The following is a 25,392-nucleotide window of genomic DNA, read 5'->3' on the forward strand; positions in this document are numbered from 1 at the left end:
ATAGCTAACACTTATTTGTATACTGTTTACTATGCAGGTTGCAAACCATTACATAGTATTAATATTTTGGAGATTAATATTACATATTTAGCAATAACTTTTTTAATGAAAAGTATTTTGAACATACAGGCAAGAACACAGAAAATACGATAAACACCAGTTTTTAAAAAGTCTTACCCTCATGCCCTATTTGCTCCAGATCTTTTTCACCTGGAACAAGCCATCACAGCTGTAGCCGAGATCCGCACGCACCTACCCTGATCCCAGTTTTCTCTCCTACTTTCCAACCAGGAACATACAGGAAAAGTACATTTGGAGTTTATTATCTCAGTGTTGTTGTTGCTTAGTTGCTAAGTCATGTTCCACTCTTTGAGAACCCATCTCTATAGCCCTCCAGGCTCCTGTGCCCATGGGATTTCCCAGGTAAGAATACTGGAATGGGTTGCCATTTCCTTCTCTAGGGGATCTTCCTGACCCAGAGATCAGACTGAAATCTTCTGCTTGGCAGGCAGATTCTTTACCACCGAGCCCCCTGGGAAGCCCATTTATTATGTCAATAGACGTTTTCAAATGTTTAGTACCTGATTACATATCTGTAAACATTATATTTTGTTGTTCAAGCAGGTTTTAAAAATTTAATTAATTGGTATCTAGCTGTACGTTTCATCCTATATTCTCCTGTTTTCTTCCCACTTTACATAGATTATCACACTTAATCCTCACAATGGCCGTGAGAGGCTGGCACCATTTTACAGATGAGGAAGGCGAGGCACAGAGGAAATTAAACCCTTAAGCTAACATTTTCTTATGCTAAACATGAGTCTAAACTGTGACTCAGCTGTTCTACTCCAAAGTGCAGATGCCAAAGAAACGAGTGCTTAGGGACCCCAAAGACTTGCACAAGAATGTTCATAGGATCTTTATTCGTAAGAGCTGGAAGTTAGAAATAACCCAAATGTCCATCAGGAGCAGGATGGATGAACACACTCTGGTGAAGTCACACTGCAGACTATTACACATCGATGAAAAAGAATGAGCTTGTATGGCTGCAGGAGCGTGGACGCGTCTCAGACATTATATTGAGAGAAAGACAGACACAAAGGAAGGTGCTGCGTGCTCCCATCTGTATGAAGTTCAGAGCAGAACTACGTGATCGCAACAGAGCAGTGATGACTTCTGGGGGCGGAGGGCAGGGTCGACTGGGAGGGCCGAGGGTGGGGGCTCCTGGGTTGCCAAGAGCGTTTCTAGAGCCTGATCTTGGAGGTGGTTACACAAGGGGAGGACGATGTGAACACTCTTCAGGCTTTGTGCTCAGATTTATGTCTTGTATTATGTGTGCTACAGCTTGATGCTGCTGGTGGTAGTGATGGTGACAGTGAGGATGAGGATGTGAATGGCAAAGATGATGATGACAATGATGATCAATCACTGTTGTGAGGTCATACAGATCATCTGAGGCAGAGGCATCTGGAACCCAGACAGTCAGACTTCTGAATCTGCACTTGACCATGACTCACTGGATATTTATAAAGTGAAAGTAGATGAGCAGATAGAGTTACTCACCCAAGTTCATACACTGGTCATGTAGAAAAGATAGGACCTGATCCTATTATAGTTCTGTCTGACTCCCACATCCAACCCTCTTTTCTTTGCCTCTGACCTCTGCCAGGGACAGAGGCAGGGTTCTCTAGGTACCCTATTCTCTGTCAGGGTGCTGAGGACTCACTTTTCAACTCTTCGTGCAAATTATTTCATTTCCAAAACATGTATGCTCCCATTTCACAGACGGAGAAACACAGGCTCAGTTATGCACCCCCAGATGACCAGATCTCCAGGCTCCTGTGTGGCCCTGTGGACAGACATGGAGCCTATGGTCAGTCAGCTCAGATTCTACTGAGAATCCCAGCTGGATGACCCGGGCTGGCCATCACTCTGTGCCTTGGTTTTCCCATCTGCCAGGTGGACATTGAAACCCAGCTCCCCAGGGCGAGGGGAATATGAAATGAGGTGACACCCCAAGGGTGTGCACACCTGTCAGCCACTCATCTCTCTTCCTGACTCCTTGGCTTCCTGGCCATTCAGTCTTTCTTGTTCATCGCTTGGTTGACCTCTGTGCTTCCTTGCAGCTTTAAGATTCTGTGACTTATGGCATTTTATGCAAATGTCGATTAAGCACTCTGCAGATTGCAGAGGAAAAGGAGGGGGGATGGGCTGGCGTGGTCCCTAACTCCACATGGGCAACAATAATGTTGACGGGAGAAGTGGCAAGTGGCAGGTCGGCTCTCCCTTCTTCTCCCAGAACATCCGGGGACCACACTGTGCTCCTGCATGCGGTTCACGCAGGATATGAAAAGGATGGCCCAGCCTGGGATGGGGTGGGTCCCCGATATGAATTAGCACAGGGGGCCTGGGGTTTGGGGAGCCAGGATGGCCATCCCTCTGTAGCAGGTCTTTATTGAATGTTCTTTTTTACAGTGGCCTATAAAACCAGGGAGGAAAAACAAGAGCTCTCACTTCTCAGAGCTACATATAATAACCTTAAAACAGGCATCCATAAACGTGGAGCTAGTAATTATTCGGATCTAGTTAAGCATGCGACAAAACGGAATAAACGCAGCTCCATTAACCTTATTTTAAAAGCACTTTTTAGTGATTCATGTTTATTACACTGTTAACATTTAAAAGAGTGGACGCCCACCACCGTTTCTGCAACCCTGTGCAGAAGAAAACATACTTGTGGGGAAGAGAAGTAGGCCCAGCAGAAAGTGTTTCTGTTTTACCAGTACCTGCCCTAAAGAGACATTTTTCGTCCATCCCCTCGTTCGGTGTACAAGTATGTATTGATGTATCTCGGATACTCATCGAGGTGATGGGGCTGCAGCAGTGGGCGGACAGCCACCAGTCTCAGGGAGCTGATGTTTCCAGGGGGTGAGACCTGGGGAAGCAAATCACTTCTCCTGGGAAGCGATTTGGGGCCCTGATGGAAATCTCTACCCGGGGACTTCCCACCAGGGTCAAGACTACCGCGTCTGCTTTGTTCCCTACCGCACCCCTTTCAGAGGGGATCTGGCAGATAATAGATGTTCAGTAAGATTATTCAATGACTACCAGAATGAGGGCCTGGGGTGGAAGGAGGAGGTTGTGAAGTTTCCCAAGGGAAGTAACAGAGTGGGGCTGGTCACTGGGTTCCCCGAGGCCCAGCCCAGCGCTGACATCCCCCCACCGCCACCCCCAGCCTCACTCTGTCATCTTCTTTCTAGAAGAGCTACTCTGTGGGCCCTTTAAAGACACCCCCTGCAAACCTTGCCAAGCGGTTCAACAGCAACTGCTCCGAAGAAGGAGACTCGCTGTTGCTGTTTTCTTTTATAAGGGAAAGTGTTTATAGAGATAAATTCAGGCTCAATTTGAACACCTCCAGAGAGAAGCCAGAATCTTCTCCAGCAGGGAAGTGGACAGTGAAGTTTGTTATGTAGGTGAACTGAGAAATCCATATGGGAGGCATGTAGAGGAGTCTTTAACCGAAGGATATTTCGAATTTACAAACATGTAGATGCCCAAATTCTCACTCCTTTTTACCTGTAGAGTTTTATATACATATACATACATACATATATATATATATATATACATACACATACGTACATACATACATACATATATACATACAAAGGTATTAACAAAGGCAATCTCTGGGAAATAGGAACATGATGTTTTCATCTTGTTTTTTGCCTATCTCTTATCTCTAATCTTGATGATGCCTATTTACTGTTTTTTTTTTAATACAACATGAGTGCAGATGTGGGTTTCCCAGGTGGCACTAGTGGTAAAGAATCCACCTGCCAATGCAGAGGATCCTGGTTCAATCCCTGGGTTGGGAAGATCCCCTGGAGGAGGAGATGGCAACCCACTCCAGTATTCTTGCCTGGGAAATCCCATGGACAGAGGAGCTGGCAGGCTGCAGTCCATGGGGTCACAAAGAGTCGGACTCAGCTGAGAGACTAAGCATGCACACGTTCCACCTCTGCCCTTCAGTTGGTCCTCCTCTGGGCAGAGATGCAGATATGTGGTTATGAAACTGACACATACTTGAGGGTAGGATGGGCATGGAAGTAGAGAGATGTACTGACTGTGGAGGATGGAGTCCTACTCCACGGATGCCAGGAAGGGAAGGTGGGGTGGGGATGGGGTGGGAGAGGAAATTGCAGGGCTTACCCACACCTTTGTCTCCCTCTCTCTTAGCTCCATTAGTCAGACTTTTGAATTTCTGAGATGCAACAAATTCCTTCCTACCTCAGGACCTTTGCACATGCTGCTGAGTATGGAAGGCTCAGACCTATCCTCACTCACACACACACACACACACACACACACACACACACGCATACACTTTATTTCTACCAGTATTACACATACTCATCTCCCAGGTCTCAAATTTAATCACTTCCTGTGGGGTTCACTCCTTGACTCCCCAGGAGAGTCAGATTCCGCACAGAACCTGTCCTTCCGCATTTTGTAGGATAGTCTTGTTAATCTATCTGTTCACTTTGTAATTCATTGCGCAAAGTCATGAAAACAACCCCATGCCTTATTCATTTCTATAACCCTACATCTTAGGACAGAGCCTAGCACAGAGTGATCATTCCATAAATATTTGCTGCCTAGTGAAAGAACAAATTGTTTTAACAGTGTGATGCTGGAAAAGTCTGTTCTCGTGGTTTGGTTTCTTTAGTTCATTCTGATTAAAACAGGAATAACAGGGACTTCTCCAGTGTTCCATTGGTTAAGACTCTGTGCTCCCAATGCAGGGGCCCAGGTTAGATCTCTGGTCAGGAAACTAGATCCCAAATAAATAAAAACAACAAGAATAACAGCACCTGCTGGCATTTATGGAGGACTTGCCAAGTGCTTGGATCACTGATAATAATTATACACACATTATCTTGGCCGAACATCAGCAGCAGCAACCTGTAAGGTAAATAATGGTAATATACCCATTTTCCACAGGAGAAAATAAAGGCATTTATAGGGAAGTCTCCATTTCTTGTGAACCGGAGGCTCTTTGCAAGTCAGCTCATCTCTGTGAATCTCAGTTATTTAAAGACATGAGTTTAGTAGCCCACACATACACGTACATACAGTAGCACACAGAATAACAAACCCAGCCCATCTCTGAGACAGCCACGACGGTGAAACAGAATAATGCCAACACCTTTGCAGCCGGTGAGTTGGAGGTTTATGCCTGGTACCTAGTTAGCACTTGGGACACACTTGGATGAGGACTCCCCTGCGCTTTTAACTTGCAAAGCTGAATCCCTGGCAGACGGCCATGCTCTGAAATTCCGTGGCATAATAACCGTGACTCGCCCCCAGAGTCTCCAGGACACCAAGCTGGTTGGCTTCCCGGGCCTGGGCTCATCGTGCGGGGAGCCAGGGAGGCCTTGGACACGGCCACCAACTCAGGGGTCTCGGCTACAGACAGAGCCCGCTGCCAAAGGGCCCTCCCGCTGACCTTGCTGAAAAGGCTGGTAAATTCAGCAGCCAATGTGTCTGGCCTTCCCACTTGCTCCCTCTAAATCTCCCTCTAAGTGGCAGGACTCTGGCCCAGCTGCCCAGTCTGGGCACATTTGCTTCACGTCAGGGCAGAGCTGTGCCGGGACCTTCCCGGGGTTGGCGGGGGCCTTGTTTTTCCCACGGCAACCCTCTCAGGAGCTGCTGCCCGACTCAGCGGCTCAGACACCCAGCTGCAGATGCTGGGGACGGCAGGGCACTCGAGAGCTTCCCACTTTCTAAGTTGCTTTGTCTGTCTTAACTCAGAGTTCCGGGAGAGCCCCTGGGGATAACATTCCAGGAGCCCAGTTTTCCCTGGGACCTCAGGGAACCAGTTTGCGAAGGAGCAGACAGGGAGGTCTGGTGGCCCTGGTGCAAAACGAAGGCCAGGATGCCTCCGACAAGGCCCGCCGCCCTCCAGCCTCAGTTCCCTTGTCTTTACGCTGGGTTAGTCTCTTGGTGCCAGACTCAGTCTCCTTATCCATCTGAGTTAGCCCTTCCCAGACTGGATCAGGCCCTGAGGGCTCACGATGGAACCTGGGGGTCTGATACACTTTCTCCTCTTGCAAGCAGCCTCCATATCCAGCCTCCTTTGTCTCCTGTCACCTGAACACAGCTAGGGGCACACGGCTGGCCCCAGAATTGGTGCACAGCATCCTTTGCCACGTGCCCTGGAAGCCAAGCTCGCCTGAGCAGCGATGGTCTCCATAGATCTGGGGTGGACCATTATGCCTCCCTCGGAGCCCACTGCTGAAAGAGGAGGCGGGGCCACTCCAGGCTCCTGTCTGTTATTCTAGAACCCCAGAGCAGCCTGGAGTCTTCCAGGAAAGGCGTGCTGGAAAGCACCTTGCATGGGAATCCCAGTAATTTCTCGGCCCAGTGCTTCCCCACTCATTGCCTCTCTCAGCCCCATTACAGGGATCGTCATTGTCCCCAGCATACAGGTGGGAAAGCTGAGCTCAGTGAGCAGGTTGACATCATCAGGATTGTTCAGTTCCTATATAACCTCCCCGCCCCACCCTCCAACATGCTCTGACTTCCTTATGATGCCTGATTCCCATCCAGCACAGTATGACTGAACTCGCGGATGAAAGGAAAACTGAAAGTCGCTCAGTCCTGTCCGACTCTTTCCGACTACATGGACTGTAGCCCACCAGGCTTCTCTGTCCATGGAATTCTCCAGGCGAGAATACTGGAGTGGGTAGCCATTCCCTTCTCTAGGGGATCTTCCCGACCCAGGGATCAAACCTGGGTCTCCGGCACTGCAGGCAGATTCTTTATCTTCTGAGCCACCACCAGGGAGTTTTCGCTGATGAATCTTGACCCAAAATTCAGGCCCTCAGGACATTCCTTAAACTCCTCTGGGCATTCCCAGAAAGAAACTGTCATTTGACCACATACATATGTATAAATGTGTGTATGTGTGTGTGTGTTTATATATATATATATATGACACAGGGGACCTTCTCCAGTATCTAAGACGAGCTTAAGCCAGGATTCCATTTGCGTACCTGCCGAGACCATCTTGTTAGACACCGGCATGACTGAGGACTTCAAATCAAGGAGAGAGGCTGAGTATAGAGGGATGTGGGAGGATTTTCCCATTGGTGGTCCCTTCACTATCTTTTTTGAGAAGCCTTAATCCCTTCACTTTTATTAATCTCATAACAATCTTTCCAACATCAGTTACATCCTTCTTATCTCGGTTAAGCATTTTGGTGAACTCAGAGCTTCTTGTCACTTAGGGAATTTTCCCATCAGCTTAAGGCACCTGTTCTTACACACACTCTCTCTCTCCTTTCTCTTTCTCTCTCTCTCTCTCCCTCCTGCCCTCCGTCCCCCTTCCTCCTCTCCCGCCTCCAGCTATCTTGTTAGAATCCAAGAGCCCTTGAATTTCAGAGCTAAGAGGGAACTTTCAGAATTTCCAGCAGACATTTTGCATTTTATAGCTGGAAAGTCAGGGCTCTGAGATGTTACTACACTCATTCAAGTTCACACCATGGGCGCAAGCGGGTATTTGGACCCAGGGACAACAACACATCTTATAGGCGTAAGCACTTACCCAGCCTCTTGCCTTCGATCGTCACAAACACCTCTTGGGTAGGTTCTACCATTGAACCCATTTTAGAGATGAGGAAACTGAGGCAGAGCCAGGAAAATCACTAGGTCCTGGACACATTGTGAGGGAGGCACGGCCAGGAGACTGGAACCCAGGCTGCCGGACTTCAGAGCCTGAGCTCCCAAGCACTGGGCCCTCTCACAATGTCTGGGTACCACTCTGTCGTCCAGCCCTTCGGGGACAGTGGGCTGGGGCACAAACAGGGGTGAAGCAGGCCCCTTATCAAATTAAATAAAGGTACCGAGGGCTCAGGATGTGGCTGTTATCCCCTCTTGGATTAAGAGCTCAGAACATTCGCCTGTGTGGGGTCCCTACAGCCCAGCCTAGGGTCTTCTTGTCACGAGAGCCTGTGACAGCAGCCTCTGCTAATAACTGCCATCAGGGAGCCATGAGACCCACCGGGCATCCCACAGCCAGGCCACCCTCGGCAACACCCCAGACTCACTCACAGCAGAGGCCCCACCTCCTTCACTTCTCCACTGGAGGTGCCCACCAACAGTGTCAGCTGCAAAGGCCTTTCTGAAAGACGCGAATAACGTGAGAAGCCAGGATGAAAAGCCTAACTGGAAGCTGTTGGTGGAAGTGGGGGTTTTGAAGGGGAAAAAAAGGTGAAAGTATTAGTCGCTCTTTGCAACCCCATGGGCTGTAGCCTGCCAGGCTCCTCTGTCCATGGGATTCTCCAGGCAAGAAGACTGGAGTGGGTTGCCATTTCCTTCTCCAGGGGATCTTCTTGACCCAGGGATCAAACCCGGGTCTCCTGCACTGGCAGGCGGATTCTTCACTGCTGAGCCACCAGGGAGGGTCTTCCTAATTCCAGTCTCCGCTGGGAAGCTGTGGAAGCCACTGGGGATCTCAGACACCATAGTTTCAAAGCTACCAAAGAGATATCTCTGTGTATCCCCCAGGTCTGATCTCCTGTGAGCTTAGAAACGGCCCCTGTCCTCCTCCGAGCCCCGTGTGAAGAGGGTGCGCCCAAGGGAACTGGTCTCAAATCGCCAGAGTCAGCAGAGGCACCATCGTGGGATCTCGAGGCTGCTCCTGGGGAGTCCCTCCTGCCCTGCCTGGTGACTTGTGTGCCTCCCCTTTCAACTCCCCTCACCTCTGCTCTCTCCTCTCATCCCCTTCCCTCTTTGTCTGCCTGACAAGTAGCTGGTTGGGGAGTGAAGATGGGAAACCAATCACCGAACTTAGAAAATAAAAATACCCTGGTCGGCTTTATTAATCTCCTGAAATATGCTCTCCAGTTGCTGCCAAGCCGAAAGGGCTTGTGTTTTCCCCTAGAACATCGTAAAAATTTTTTTAAAAAGTAGAAATGTTTACAAGGACGACTGGGAAAAGGTGCAGTAGATCTTTCTGGTAATGTACAAGGTGATGCAGTAATTGCTATGGAAACTAGTCATTATAATTCAATAAAAAGGGAGGGGAAAAAAGTTAACTTCATTGTGTTACCTACGACTCTATAGTCATGTTCTTTACATATATTAGCATAAAATCAAGCCCCACTTTTATTCTCAGGGTTTTCACTAGCTCTGCCTTCACAAAAGGGTGTGTAGGATTCACCACAGATGAAGCCTTAAAGAGGAGATGAAAATTCACTTTGCAAGAAATCTCTCTCTATTTTTTCCCCCCTGGGTACAATATTTAATGTTTCTGCATAATGTGTATGTAGGTTCTGGAAGAGAATATAGCCGGTATACGAGGAGTTTTGCCCAGTGCATTAGAGGAAGACCCTTCCCTCTCTACAGGCTCTGAGATATGACAGAAAGGGAATTCTTCTTCTAGGAGAGATGCAACTTGAAAACCATCACCCCTCTCCACAAGGAGCTTGCAAATCTCTGTGTCGTTGGGAGTCCAGAAATAGGGCACCAGAGTTAGAAGGTAGGGGACGCTCATCCAGCTCTGGACAAGTCCCTTGGTGACTTGGCTCATCTCTCTGAGCGGCCCAAATGGTACAGGCTATTAAACTACTGTCTCTCCCCTCCACGCCTGCCCTTCTATCCTCTGCCTTCTGGGGCCAGAGCTGGAGGCTGCTCGCCGCACTTCTGCTTTGCCTGCTGGACTTATGATAGCCTCTGTCCATAAGGGGCGCCAGTGAGAGGTGGTCAGCAGGAAAGTGAAAGTCGCTCAGTTGCATCTGACTCTTTGTGACCCCATGGACTATACAGTCCATGAATTCTCCAAGCCAGAATACTGGAGTAGGTAGCTGTTCCCTTCTCCAGGGGATCTCCCCAAGCCAGGGATCGAACCCAAGTCTCCCACATTGTGGGTGGATTCTTTACCAGCTGAGCCACCAGGGAAGCCCAAGAATACCGCAGTGGGTAGCTACCCCTTCTCCAGAGGGTCTTCCTGACCCAGGAATCAACCCAGGGTCTCCTGAATCGCAGGCGGATTCTTTACCAGCTGAGCTACCAGGGAAGCCATCACCTCAGCAGCGGTTCCAGGGCAGGTCTTCCTCACAGTGATAACCACCAGCCTCTTATCCCCTTAGGCAGCTAAGTCTGGGCCCAAGCTCTGCATGGTCCCTCCCAAGAGCAGAGTTCTGGTCCCTCCTCCAAGTTTTTGGGGTTTTTTTTTCCAACTTTCCCCCTTGCTCCCTGTGCTCAAGGATGACTGACAGCTGCTTCCTGCAATCACCGCCTCTGCATTTCCTCAGTGTTCCCTTTCTGCCTTTCCAGTTCATCAATGCCAGATGGACTGATTTTCTATACTCAATTCTCTCTGCTACAATACCTGGTACGGTCTTTGTCTCTAACTTTAGATCTTGCCCTTCCTAAATCCAGCCTCCGCTTGGCAGTCCAAATGAGCTTTCTTCCTGTGAGTTTGATCAGGATACTGCTTGGAGGGGGTGAATTCCTGGCCTTGAGGCTGTCAGAGCCTCTACTCTATCCACAGCAGAAACCCTCTGCCAATCACATTTCTCCTGAGCATGGACACACCCTCAGAATCCTTCTTACAAGTATGCTTCAGGACAGTACTATTCATGGTTCAAAGTGTGTGAAAGTGTTAGTCGCTCAGTCGTGTCCAACTCTTTGTGACCTCATGGACTGTAGCCCGCTAGGCTCCTCTGTCCATGGAATCCTCCAGGCAGGAATAGTGGAGTGGGTTGCTATGCCCTTCTACAGGGGATCTTCCCAACCCAGGGTTTGAATTTGGGCCTCCTGCAGTACAGGTAGATTCTTTACTGTCTGAGCCACTAGGGAAGCCCCTTCATGGCTCAAAACTGGCAGGTAAAATGAAATCTGACCTTGAAGGGTAAGTCCCATCTCTGAGATATGACCCATATAAATTACTTGTTACTTTATCTCACGTCTATAGAGTGCTTGTTATCAGGCATTCTCTATTGCCAGGTAGATTATTCAAAGAGAAATTCATCCAGTGAATGCAATCTCTGATAAGGGTCATTTTATATTTGTTTTTAATCCAGAAGAACTCACCTTGCATACTTGAATCCACTGTAATAGCTAGACAGTTCTTTAACTGAGACTTAATAAAGTCACCACAAAGAATTCTTTGAGAATGACTGAATCTCCTCCCTGGAAGGGGAACTCTACTGACAATTTCATAATTACACATAACAAACTCTAAGTCACACACACTAGAATTCTGATATGAATTGCTAATTATGTCCACAGTAGGGCATAGATGGAAATCCTTATCTGGATGTGGCTAAGAGTCACAGGCTCTCTTTTGGGTAACCTGGGGTCTTTTCCCCAGGTTCTGCATTTGGTAATGTTGGAGGACATTTTTGATTGTCGAAATCAAGGGTAGAGTGCTTTTAGCATCTAGCAGCTAGAAACCAGTGATCCAGGGATATTGCCCACAATGTAGAGGCCAGTCTACAGCAAAGAATTATCTGGCCCCAAATGTCAACAGTGTTGACAGTGAGGACTTCCCTCCAATTTTGACCCATGTGCTGACTGTGGCTTGCTGGTGTCAGGATCCCCCCCTTTTTTTTAATCTATAGAGAAACTTCCCTATTTATGGATGCAATGGCCAAAAGTTGGCACAGAGTATTTGCAGTGACAAAGCTGATAATACGTGTTCCCTCCAATGCACTGTGCAAAATGTCTGCCCCTCGGTACCCTAGGGGGTACTTTCGCTCTCATTTTAGCCCTGTCACTTTCTCTCTCTCCAGCCTGGCACTCTGTCCCTAGCCAGCTGCTTCTCTGGTCCATCCATGCCAGGTCTAAAGGCATTGGGGAGAGTCACCTCCAACTTAAGACTGAACTGAAAATCTGTCTACTGTTGGTCTGACTCATGGATATCATGACCTTTCCAATGTCACGCTCAAAGGTAAAATGAAATCCTCTCATGACCCAAATCCTTCCTTCCACATCCCTCATCCTGAGGTCACACTGCCTTTAATCTATTCAGACTTTTTATTCAACACAGGTTCTCTTTCATTAAATACAACCCGATGAAGGAATGAGTATAAGGCTAACAAACACACAATCTCTACAGTTTGTTTCTTAACTCAGGGTGTTTACATATTGGCTTTGTTCAAAATGAGATAGAGACTTCCACATCTCCTTCTTGGTGGCAATGATCTTATTAGGAAAACGAAGCAGCAGTCACATCAGATTAACTGGTGGAAGGAAAAGCCCAAACCCTCCTTGTAACAGGATGACAACCAGACTGCCTCATTAGTCAACTATTCTTTGGTTAACTGTTGATTAGCTTCTCCCTGACTTTGCAGAGTAGATAATGACCGAATCATGGAATCACGAGGTCTTAGCACTAGGGAGCCATAGCATTCTACTACTCTTCCTTCTTAGCAGACTTGTCCTCCCCCCGCTTATCCATGAGGGACGTGTTCAGACAGCCAGAGAATGCCTGAAACCGCAGATGGCACTGAGCCCTACATATGCTATGCGTTTCCTATACTAACAGGCAGGGCAGGTAGCATGTGCAGCATAGACACGCTGGACAAAGAGATGAATCACATCCAGGACGAAGTAAGATTTCACCACACTCTGCAGGATGGCACACAATTTAAAACTTATGAATCGTTTCTTTCTGAAACTTCCCATCTAATGTTTTCAGATGGTGGCTGACCATGGGTAACTGAAACTGAGGAAAGCAAAACCACAGATAAAGGGGGACCACTGCATCCCATTTTCTAGAAAGTGAGTACACTTGAATCATGAGATTTTAGGATCAGAGAAACAGTGCAATAGTTAGAGTTTGAAAGGCATGAAATACTAGAATTTAGAAGAGGTCTTAAAATTATCATCTACTTGGATCGCAAAATCTCAGAAGTTCATAATTATAAATTTGCTTTCAAATTTGATATTTTTCAATCACAGCTTTTTGGAATTATCAATAGAGGACCGTGGAAATCCAAAGGTTACAGAAGCTTACTCTAAGCTCATCTCAAGGGCCTAACTTACCTCTAGATTCCTTTGTTCTATCCCCTCCCGTAAAATTAATTGTTCCTTCCACCTATGGTGCTACCCACAGAGGGGACCCTGCCTAGAAAGCCACAGGAAGGAAGACTTCTGCCTCCATAAACAAATCCTTCCCAGCCCCAGTGTTAGTCATTCAGTCACGTCCAGCTCTTTGAGATCCCATGGACTGTAGCCCATCAGGCTCCTCTGTCCATGGAGTTCTCGAGGCAAGAACACTGGAGTGGGTTGCCGTGCCCTTCTTTAGGGGATCTTCCCAATCCAGGGATCAAACCTGGGTCTCCCACACTGCAGGCAGATTCTTTACCAGCTGAGTCACCAGGGAAGCCCAATTTTTTTTTAGTTGCACCTGTGAACACGTAGTTGCAGCACATACCTAGTTCCCTGACCAGGGATCCTGCCTGGGCCCCCTACATTGGGAGCAAGGAGTCTTAGCCACTGGGCCACCAGGGAAATACCACCCACAGGAAGAGACCAAAATCTGAGATTCCCCAGGGGCTGCTAAGCAGGTGATGTATGTGAGGGCAATGGGTGGATGCAGTAAAACAATATGGAAATGGACTCTGAACATCAGTGTCAGGAAGACAATAGGCAGCCATGGGGACTAGAGCAGATGGGGGATCTTTGCCTTGTAGTACAGGAGCTTGTCTTCACCAGAGCATCTACCAGATGCTGGAACTCTATGCTTTCCTGTAGAGTTTCCGAGGTTCTTTTTCAGCATTGGCAACTGATTCCATTTCAAACACAGGGCAGGCTGACCCTGTGTAGAAATACCAGTCAAAAATGCTCTGTGGGCTGATTTTGGTCTGCCCTCGATGTTGCACTTCCTCTAGGAGGAGACATCAAAGAACTAGACACAGTCCTGGCAGAGTTTAGGAGCCAGCACTCAGCAGCCAGAAGGCAAAGTTCAAACTCTTTCTCTGCTGTGTTCCGGCTGTGCAATCTTGGCCAAGTTGCTTGGCCTCTCTGTGCTTATTTCCCCCATCTGTAAAATGGGGGTGTCTATAGTAGTACCTCCCTCACGAGGTTATTGTGAGGTTTAAATGAATGAGAATATGCAAAGTCTTTGGTAAGCACACATTAGTTAGTTTCGATAAAGAACTTATGTAAATAGCTTGATATGTACAAGCAATAGGCGAGTATTATCTGTTATTCTTCTGTGCTGTTAGGTCACTCAGTCATGTCCAACTCTTTGCTGCCCCATGGACCACAGCCTGCCAGGCTCCTCTGTCCATGGGATTCTCCAGGCAAGAATACTGAAGTGGGTTGCTGTGCCCTCCTCCAAGGGATCTTCCCAACTCAGGGACTGAACCTCCGTCTCTTATGCCTCCTGCATTGGCAGGTGGGTTCTTTGCCATTAGCGCCACCCAGGAAACTCATCTATTATTCTCAGGGGTTTGCAGATCCTCATCTTTCTTAAAACTTAGGTTTTCTCCAGCAATCTTATCAGGAGAGGGGAAGCAGGAAATGAGGCTGGCATTCATATCTCCATTTTGCAGATGAGAAAACTGAGGCAGAGAAGGGTCATATTCACCTGCCCCAAGGCCCACACACAACAGACACATGGCAGGATCTGGCTCAGGAACCACCTCTCTGAATCTGACTTTACCGCCTGCGGCACTGTCTGACGTCGAAGCCCAAGGCCTGGCCTGGCCTGGCCGTGGACCCACCCCCTCCCAACCAGCCAGCCACTCCGCCACATTGCCAGATGTCCCTTGCCGCACTCCAGACACAAAACGACAATGAAGTGGGGTTTAAAGAAAAAAAAAGAAACAGGGAGAGAGAAGGGAGCAGAGGGTGGGAGAAAACTGTTCTCATCAAAAATTTCTCTCTGGCCCTCTTCCCAGATTTGAAGATTCTGGCACGGCTGGTAAAATCGGGAGCAGGAGAGGAGAGAGTACTAGCTGGCAGTGGGGTGGCTGAGGGTCCAGAATGGGCTGCCCCGACTTCTCCATCAGACTCGCCCCCAAGGACAAGCTGCATGATTGCGACGCAGCTACAAAATGAAAAGGTGGGACCCCTTGGGCAAAAATTATTAAGGATTTTCACAGGGTATGAGTTGAACATAAAGCCAAGTGCAGGGCCCTTCTGAGCACAGGGTCCTGTGTGGCTGCAGAGGTCATGTGCCCTGGACACCTCCCCCTTCATCCAAGGGATGCCCCAGTGTTACACAGCAGGGGTACAAAGAGGGTTAACAGACACCTCCCCTCTCTCCATGTCCTGGTGAGATAAAACCACCATTGGGAGACCCAGGACAATTTTTATATAGGATTAGAAAACAAAAATCAATATTTAATTATCTGTAAGCTTTTTGTGTCACTGAATCTTTAGCACCCTAACGGGGAACACAGGCTGCCACGGCAAGAGTAAGTCATTAAAGACGCAACGCGGCTGGACATCCCTTTTTAGAGTTGGGCCATAAATAGAGTACATTATCGGTCCTCCCATGCTGGTATTGTTATTTATCTTTACAATCTCTATTTACCTCTATTTATAGCAGATTTCCCCCATATATTATGAGGCCAGGTTAACTTTAACGGACTTCATGAAAAGAGGTACTTAAAACTTTGGAACATGCTTATGTGGACAGATGGTGAGGTTTTCAGAAGCTATGGGGCCCAGAAGGCCGATTTGAAGGGTGTTGTTTTTTTTTTTTTTTTTTTGCTTCTTTTCTCATTGCCTATGCTCTCTCCCATGCAGGCTGCTCAGAGTCCTCCATCCCCAGCTTGGTAGCCGTGTCCAGAGTGCAAAAGGAAAGAAGATAAGGGGAGCTAGAAAATCCGGGCCCTGGACCTCCAGGTCTTACCTGTAAACGGGTTTTTTAATTTCCCAGGCTGACAGCAAAGTCATCTTTCCAGAAACTGGAAGCCTTTGCTTTGCCAGGGAAACCCTCACCAGGGTTTGTATTTCACCATCGTATTTTAGCCTTTGCTAAATACTGGATTATAATCTTCTGTTCAATGACCTGCCTCCTCTATCAGACTGCCATCTCCTCTGGGCAGGGACAGAGTCGGGGCCACCTGGGGATTCCCATGCCCTAGCACAATCTCCAGCACAGAGCAGAGGCAAAAGAAATGTGAACAAATGTCATGCAAGAAAGGCAGCAAAGTTAGAGTTAAAACTGCCACTAGGCTAACCCGGGTTGAATGTCTTCTCTGAAACTTAACTACCTAGGGGATTTGGGGCAAGTTAATTAGCCTCTCTGAGCCTCAGCTTCTTCATCTGTAATGTGGGGCTAAAAAGAGTGCCTAGGGACTTCCCTGTGGTCCAATGGTCAAGAATCCAATTGCAATGCAGAGGACGTGGGTTTGATCACAGTTTGGGGAACTAAGATCCCACATGCCACGGAGCAACTAAGCCCTTGCGCCCAGGAGCTGGTGCTCAGTTCAGTTCAGTCACTCAGTCGTGTCCAACTCATTGCAACACCATGGACTGCAACATGCCAGGCTTCCCTGTCCATCACCAACTCCCAGAGCTTACTCAAACTCATGTCCATAGACTCAGTGATGCCATCCCACCATCTCATCCTCTGTTGTCTCCTTCTCCTTCTGCCTTCAATCTTTCCCAGCATCAGGGTCTTTTCCAATGAGTCAGTTCTTCTCATCAGGTGGCCAAAGTATTGGAGTTTCAGCTTCAGGATCAGTCCTTCCAATGAATATATTCAGGACTGATTTCCTTTAGGATTGACTGGTTGGATCTCCTTGCAGTCCAAGGGACTCTCAAGAGTCTTCTCCAACACCACAGTTCAAAAGCATCAATTCTTTGGTGCTCAGCTTTCTTTATAGTTCAACTCTCACATCCATATTTGACTACTGGAAAAACCATAGCTTTGACTAGACAGATCTTTGTCAGCAAGGTAATGTCTCTGCTTTTTAATATGCTATCTATGTTGGTCATACCTTTTCTTCCAAAGAGCAAGCATCTTTTAATTTCATGGCTGCAGTCACTATCTGCAGTGATTTTGGAGCCCAAGAAATTAAATTCTGTCACTGTTTCCATTGTTTCCCCATCTATTTGCCATGAAGTGATGCGACCAGATGCCATGATCTTAGTTTTCTGAATGTTGAGCTTTAAGCCAACTTTTTCACTCTCCTCTTTCACTTTCATCAAGAGGTTCTTCAGTTTCTCTTCACTTTCTGCCATAAGGGTGGTGTCATCTTCATATCTGAGGTTATTAATAAACTGGTTCCAAATTGGGAAAGAAGTATGTCAGGGCTGTATATTATCACCCTGCTTATTTAACTTCTATGCAGAGTTCAGTTCAGTAGCTCAATCATGTCCAACTCTTTGTGTCCCCAAGGACTGCAGCATGCCAGGCTTCCCTGTCCTTCTTAGAGCTTACTCAAACTAATGTCCATTGAGTCAGCGATGCCATCCAACCAAGTCATCCTCTATGCAGAGTGCATCATCCAAAATGCCAGGCTGGATGAAGCACAAGCTGGAATCAAGATTGCCAGGAGAAATATCAATAACCTCAGAAGCCAGTGAGCCACAGCTAAAGAGTCCATGTGCCGGACTCACAGGATGCAACTAAAACCTGATACAGCAAATAAACAAATAAATGAAAATATTTTAAAAAATTAAAAAATAAAAGGAGTGCCTACTTCACAGTGGTCATGCATGGATGTAAGAGTTGGACTATAAAGAAAGCTGAGCGCCCAAGAATTGATGCTTTTGAAATGTGGTGTTGGAGAAGACTCTTGAGAGTCCCTTGGACTGCAAGGAGATCCAACCAGTCCATCCTAAAGGAGATCAGTCCTGGGTGTTCATTGGAAGGACTGATGTTGAAGCTGAAACTCCAATACTTTGGCTACCTGATGCAAAGAGCTAACTCATTGGAAAAGACCCTGATGCTGGGAAAGATTGAGGGCAGGAGGAGAAGGGGATGACAGAGGATGAGATGATTGGATGGCATCACCAATTCAATGGACATGAATTTGGGTAAACTCCGGGAGTTGGTGATGGACAGGGAGGCCTGGCGTGCTGCGGTTCATGGTGTCGCAAAGAGTCAGACACGACTGAGTGACTGAACTGAACTGAACTACTTCACAAGGTTGTTGGAAGAAGTCAGTACCTTGGAGAAGGTGACCTGCAGAGCTTCTTATGATTGTGTGTCATGAATCCTGGGACTGACACACCTGTTTAGAACTCATAGGAAAGAGTAAAAGTGTGTGAGTGTATGTCCAGATGGATGAATGAGTGAGTGAAAACAGGGGAAGGGTCTTCCTCAGAAGCAGAGCTGAGGCCAGGAAATGTAACCGAGGGAAGGTTAGAGGCATTTATGCTTATTAACCTAAAAGACAAGACAATCTAGGAACACACGGGGATTTGTAAAAAATCTGCACGTACTTCTTGTGCAGTCACTAAGTTGGGTCCATCTCTTCGTGACCCCATGGACTGCAGCACAACCAGGCTTCCCTGTCCTTCACTATCTCCTGGAGTTCGCTCAAACTCATGTCCATTGAGCCAGTGATGCCATCCAACCATCTCATCATCTGTCACCCTCTTCTCCTTATGCATGTACTATAGGTAGCTTTACAACTCAGTTGGGAAAAGACTGTCCCACAAACAGCGTTTGTACAATTGTTTGACCATAAAAGGACAAAATTAGAGTTAAATTATTGCTTCACAGCCATTCAGCAAAATCAATTCCTGATGTATTGAAGTTAATAGTAAAACATAAAACTCTATGACCCCCCAAATAAAAATGCGGATTAGCAATCTGTGACCTTAAGCAGAGAGAATGCTTTTAAGTATAAAGACAAAATAATGAGCTATAATAGAAAACATAGATTGATTAAACTCCATAAAAATGAAAATATTTACAGTTTCAAAAAATACAAGACATAAAATACACTGGGAAAAATTACTTGCTTCATATACACTGGGCAAAGGGTTAATAGACACATTATATAAAGAGTTCTTGGATGCTATTAAGGAAACAAAGAACAAAAGTAAATAGGGGGAGAAAATGAAGCTAAGTATGTAAATGTGAAATTAATCAAAGAAGTCACAGCAATGGCCAAATAGGCACATAATGCAAGCTAAACTTCACTCACAATAAAATACAATTTACAAGAACAGAGACAATTTTAAATGGTCTGATCAGCACATTTTTCCTTAATGATAACACCCATTGCCTGTGAGGATGTTGCAAAACAAGCACTTTTGAACACTCTGGGTATCATCTTTATAGAGCATAAGAGTAAATACTTTTGTTGGGAAGCCTTAAGATTCTGTGGTCATTTATTATGCAGTATCTTTGTGTGAGTGCTGAGAGATACAGTTTTGATACAGTTTCCCTGTATCAGTTTATTCTCACTGGGAGTATACATGGATGACTTTGCTTTTCTCAAAGAACACTTGGCAGCACCCATCAAATTTTTAAATAAGGTCCACCCTTTGAGCAATACTTGCACAGATGCTAAGAGGCTTGTCTTCAGTGAGGGCCGCTGCAATATTGCTAAGTACAGCATGGAAGAAAACTGGGGGAAAGCCTGATTCCCCAACAAGAAAGGTTCAGTAAGCCAGAATGGCTATTGATGTACGTCAAAAATGGTGGCATGTCTATAATTTCAACTGAATATCGCCATCTAATAGAACATGATGCAGCCATTAAAAAGAATGAGACAGTGTAACGGGTGCAGTATTACAGGAAAGCGTTTGTTGTAAATTGTCAAGACAAAAAAGTCATTTCTAGAAAGCACATAACATCGTGCTCTAAGGTACGTGGCTAATTTACTGATGTATATTACAAAGGCCTCAGACAGGGTGGTTTAGGGAAGTATCTCCTTTGACTCTATGGATTTCTGCAGTATTTAACTTCAGACTTCGTTTCATTAGAATTAGCTACTGTGTCTTATGTGCCTGCCTGCCCAGTCAAGTCCCTGTGGGTCAGCCTGCGATTGTTTCTGAATACAACCTCATCAAACACCCTTTGAGGACATGCAGGGTCATCAAGACAACACTCAGCCTGGCTGGTGAGGCTGCCTGTGTGCTGGCCCCTACATCTCACCTGCGCCCCTGCCTTCGGCCGAGCCCCATATTAATAGTTTTCCACACTTTCACGTTGTCTGTTGCTCCAAATGGTGCCCACGCTGTACCCTCTACCTGGAATGCCCTTCCTTGCCTTGCCCACCTGGAAATCTCCATGGAGACTCGGGTAGCATCTTTCATGGGAAGTCTTGCTTAACCTTCTAGACTGTGATGTGTAACCCACTGAAGTGATTTATTTTCTTTAATCAAGATGAAATTTACATAGCATAAAATTAACCAGGTTAAAGTGTCTGGTTCAGGAGCATTTTTAACATCTAGATTCCCAAGCCTTGACCTAAACCTTCCGCACTGAAAGCTCTGGTGTTGGCACCAGCCATCTATATTTTCAATAAAGTTCCCAGATAATTCTTGCATACATGGAAGTTTAATAACCACTGCCATGCTGTCCTCCTATCAGCACAGGACTGTTTGTTTTCCTGCCTGTTAATTTATAAGCCAGAAACTGAGAATCTGCATAAGGATGTCAATAGAGCAATAGACATATAGATGTGTAGATATGTGTTGAAAAAAGTGTATATGTAATTGTTATCATGATGGCTTCTGTGGTGTCTTAGTGGTAAAGAATCCTCTTGCAACGCAGAAGATGTGGGTTTGATCCCTGGGTCGGGAGGATCCCCTGCAGAAGTCACTGGCAACTCACTCAGTATTCTTGCCTGGGAAATCCCACGGACAGAGGAGCCCGTTGGGCTGCCATCTATGGGGTTGCACAGAGTCAGACACGACTGAGCGATTGAGCACACACACGCGCAAAGGTTATTATGACCATACTGAATACACTGTATTGCATCCCCATAATAACAAATTTTGCAAACTATAAAGCTCTATCCAGGTAGAAGGACGAGGTAGGAAAAATGCCCTTGCCTCCTACCCCACTGTCAAAGTGAGCCTGGAGCCAGCGACCAGTGCCGCAGCCCTTGTAGGAACCTGTGACATGCTCTCCACTGGAGATCTGTTCTTCCCTCTTCCTGGCACCGGCTGGTGATGCCTGTTGCCAGGAAGAAACAGTCTCGGGCAACCCCGCTGCCCTGGCTCCAGAAGATCAGAGCTATGCCTTAGGTGCGGGGGCGTCTGCTTTCATTGCTTTCCAAAATCCCATGCAGGGATGTGGCTGAGCTGAGCCTGGAGGCCTGGGATGTTGGCAGGTCCAGTATGGCTCCCTGGACAGAGAGACTGGGACTGTCTCTGATGTGGAGGCTCGCTCTTCGTCTCAGGAGCCCCGCCCATCTGGCTGCTCTCCACCCTCAGCCAAGGACCCCACTGCCTTATGGGGGCCTTTGGGGTGCGAGTGAGAGAAGCAGAGGAAGAAGGTGACAGCTGGGAACGGGACGGGGAGAGGGGAGACGGGGCCCCTCTCCAAGAGCCACTGATTAATCTTGAAACTGGGATGCTTTCGTTTCTGTGCAAACTGGAGCTCCACGTATCGGGAACTGCAGCACGCACAACACGGGCAGGAGGGCGCCGTGCATAAGAGCATCAGACCCAGGCAGAATCGGGCTTGGATCCCAGCTGCACTACTTCCTGGCTGTGTTATCTGGAGCGACTAACCTGCCGTTTCTGAGTCCTCTCTTTGTCCATGAAATACACCTCGCAGAATTTCTTTGTAAGGTTTAAATTACAAAATTTCGGTGAAAGGCTTTGTGCAGTGCTTGGGAAAAAAAAAAGAAAACAGCAGATCGATACATGCTAATTATCTTCGGGAGCATCTCTCTCCTTGAAAGGACGGCTTTGTCTTACAAGACGGTGAAGTGCCCAAGCAAAGCAACGTGGAAGCGGCTCTGAAAGCGGAATCAGAGACCTGGGCTCCGTCTCTGGACTTGCACCGCCATCTGGGGCAAGTCCTCTCCATCCTTCTTCTGTAAACGCGAGGAAGAGGCCAGTGCAGTGAGGAGGACCACAGGCCAGTGCCTTTCAAGGGTCGGATCTGCTTGATTTAAAACCCCTCCTGCCATTCTTAGCCCCATTTCTCAGATGAGTGCACTGAGGCTCAGAGAGGTGCAGTTAGTGGCGTAAAGCAATGTGGACCCAGAAGGAACTGGGATTCCACCCAGGAGTGTCGTCAGAGTCAGCAGTCATCCTTTATCCACCCTCTTTGAACCTCCCTCCCTTTTGCCTTTCAGTGAGGATGACAATCATCACTACCATAGTGACAGCACTTTACCTGTGTTCAGTGCTGTTCTAAAGATTCTGTTCACCTTCTTTCATTCCCACAAGCCTGTGAGGCAGGCTCTGTAATTCCCCACTTTCCAGATGAGGACATGGAGGCTCAGCCTCTGAGGAGGGTCAGGATTTTAACCCAGGTCTGAGTCTGTGTCCAGAAGGGTTACCCTGTATTCACTTCTCTCCTCACTTTCTCCTACCCCTAGGGACTTACCAGGTGGTAAGAGAGCACTGAACATGCTGACTGAGTCAATCAAGGCAAGAAATAGCTGCATCTCCCATGCCTTCTGCAGACAGGAAAGGAGGGAAAGCAAAGTGCCTTTGGAGAGAAGCATGCACCTTATCACATGTTCCCTGCAGCCTTGATTTTTTTCTTATTTAACCGGCCACCTCTCTCGTGCTCCCTTGGTCATCTCAGTCAGGAACGACCACCAGAAGCTTATACCATAAATAAGTCACACAAATTTCACAGACGCCCCCCAGGAAACTCGAGCTGGGAAATGGTTCAGCATATGTCTAAATGGTTAATTGACTTAATTGCTGGGAACTGGGCGATTAGCTCACTTGATCCACCCCAGTGGCCACAAAACGTCCTTAATGCCACTCAGTTTATTTGTATGTTAGGCTCTAGTTACTATTATGGGGAACTTTTCCATCGCTGATTACCCCATAAATATATAATGTGGTTGTAGATGGAAGCAGTCTGGCAGCCTTTCATGAAAGGCTCTTCAGGGAACCAAGGAGGGCACTCTTCTTTCACTCACTCAACAGGTACTTATTGTGCACCTACTGTGTACCAACTCCTCCATGAGGCCCAGGAGACAGAGTACTGAGCAAACCAGACAAAACTACTGCCCTCACTGGGTATACATTCCAGCAGGAGGGCACGTGGGGTAACCAAGTACACACGTACACACCTACGATAATTCTGCGCTTCCCTGGTGGCTCAGACAGTAAAGAAACTGCCCGCAATGAAGGAGACCCAGGTTCAATCCCTGGGTTGGGAAGATCCCTGGAGGAGGGCATGGCCACCCGCTCCAGTATTTTTACCTGGAGGATCCCCAAAGACAGAGGAGCCGGGTGGGCCACAGTCCCCGTGGTCGCAAAGATTTGGACACGACTGAAGCGACTTGGCACAAGCACACAGGAGGAAAATAAAACCGAATGATGGGGTCGGATGAGCAGGGAAAGACTTTGCTTGGGCGAGAGTGGTCAAAGAAAGTCTCACTAAGTTTGGCTAAGACAGAAATGAGAAGTAGACACTTTATCAAGACATGTGGCAACCATGCTGGAGGTGGGTGTGGGGGGTCAGTGAAGGCAAAGACCCTGAGGTTGAGAGGGGCTCATCTTGCCTGAGAACTGGAAGCGAGGCCTGCACGCCTGGAGCCCAGCGTGTGAAGGTGAGACTGGTACAGCACGAGAAGCGGAGATGGAGGCAGAGGCCAGGCATGCGGGGTCATAGCAAGGAATTTGGATTTTTTTTTTCTAAGTGCAACGGAAGGGCATCGTGTGATTTATGTGTTAAACGTTCCCTCTGGCTGCTGGGGTGAAGGGTGGATCATGAGCCAGGGCATGGAGAGGCAGAGAAGAGAAGAGGAAGGACCAAAAAGGAAGCTGGCAGCCAGTGGGAGAGCATCTTCAGCTCCCCAGGTGAAAGAAGACGACTTGGAACCAGGACAGACTGGAGTCGCTGGAGAACCAAGGCTATTTGTGGGAAGGGATGCCTGGGACTGAGTTTGGAGTACACAGAACCTCCGGGGATTTTAGCTGATGCCTTGGGATATCGGTGGTGCCATTTAGCTAGACACTGAACACCTGGGAAGGAGCGGTCAGGCAGAAAGATTCACGTTTTAAGAAAGATTCATTCGGTCCCAGCCAAAGGAAATACACTGGAGTCCAGGAGACCAGGGGAGAAATATCACTGAGACCCAGAGGAGACGTGAGGGCAGCGTGGGCGGGACCCAGCCGTGGAATGGTGGGTTGTCACCATTTGGAGATTTAACCTTACACGGGCTGGAAGGTCTGTGGTCCAATCTCTGTAGCACAAGACCTGCAAGTAGAAGCCTCGATTCTGTCACAGCCCCAACGATCAGCTGTAGCCCCATCTTAATCCTTCGTGAAGTTGGGTGGAGGTAAGGGGAGGGTGGATCAAAATTAGAATTATATCAAGCAGAAAATAATCTTCAGTCTGGGTTGCACTGATAAAAAATATAGGCAGAATTCATAATTACCATATAAAACTGTTTATGTTTGTGATTATATGTTACTACCACCTCCAGGTCCTGGCAGCAAATGACTTAATTGCTTTAGGCTGGAGCTGGGGCACGGGGAGCAAAGGAAGGGCGAGCAGGATGGACGGAGCAATCCTCTAGTCTCTACTTCCCGCCACCCTCCCCTAGGTGGGTCCTGGGTGTTGCCCTGGTTTCTGTGGGAGCCCCTGTCCAACAGGGTCACTACTGCCTATGTCCTGGTCATGTTGTCAAAAGGCTGCTGCCCTGGGGCATCTTGGTGTTGAGTGAGATGTCAGGTTCTGGGCTGAGAAGAGAAGGAAAAAGATGTTGGTTCCAATGCAGTAGGACAACAGGAACGGGCTCATCTTTAGATTATCATGTGTCACAATTGCCTGTCATCCAGCCCTGGAGCCTGGGCGCCCTAAAAGGACCAAATCTCACCAATTTGCTCACCAACCTGTTTTAGTGCCTAGTGCCTGGCACAGGGCGCATGCCTGAGTTTGAGCACCCCTAGAGACAGCCCTGGGAGAAGGCAATGGCACCCCACTCCAGTAATTTTGCCTGGAAAATCCCATGGACGGAGGAGCCTGGTAGGCTGCAGTCCATGGGGTCGCTGAGGGTCGGACACAACTGAGCAACTTCACTTTCACTTTTCACTTTCATGCATTGGAGAAGGAAATGGCAACCCACTCCAGTGTTCTTGCCTTGAGAATCCCAGGGATGGGGGAGCCTGGTGAGCTGCCATCTATGGGGTTGCACACAGTCGGACACGACTGAGGCTACTTAGCAGCAGCTGCAGAGACAGCCCTGAGACAAGGACCTGAGCACACATGGGTGATTCCAGGAGTCACCTGCCTGGGAGTGGGGAAGCGGAACA

At 47.6% G+C, this 25,392-nt stretch overlaps 1 protein-coding gene and 1 long non-coding RNA gene across 8 annotated transcripts in view; one reads left to right on the forward strand and one right to left on the reverse strand.

Moving 5' to 3' along the window:
- Positions 1 to 25,392, reverse strand: part of LOC145525154 (uncharacterized) — a 371,065-nt gene that overhangs the window by 109,750 nt on the left and 235,923 nt on the right. The window lies entirely within an intron of this gene.
- Positions 10,733 to 17,664, forward strand: LOC145525156 (uncharacterized). Its single transcript, XR_014068059.1, has 6 exons — positions 10,733 to 10,918; positions 11,802 to 11,959; positions 12,710 to 12,792; positions 14,241 to 14,413; positions 14,919 to 15,082; positions 15,772 to 17,664. It is a non-coding gene; the product is annotated as an uncharacterized LOC145525156 (long non-coding RNA).

This window comes from Giraffa tippelskirchi, chromosome 11, assembly GCF_054371585.1.
Source record: "Giraffa tippelskirchi isolate mGirTip1 chromosome 11, T2T-mGirTip1v1.2.pri, whole genome shotgun sequence".
NCBI lineage: Eukaryota > Metazoa > Chordata > Mammalia > Artiodactyla > Giraffidae > Giraffa > Giraffa tippelskirchi.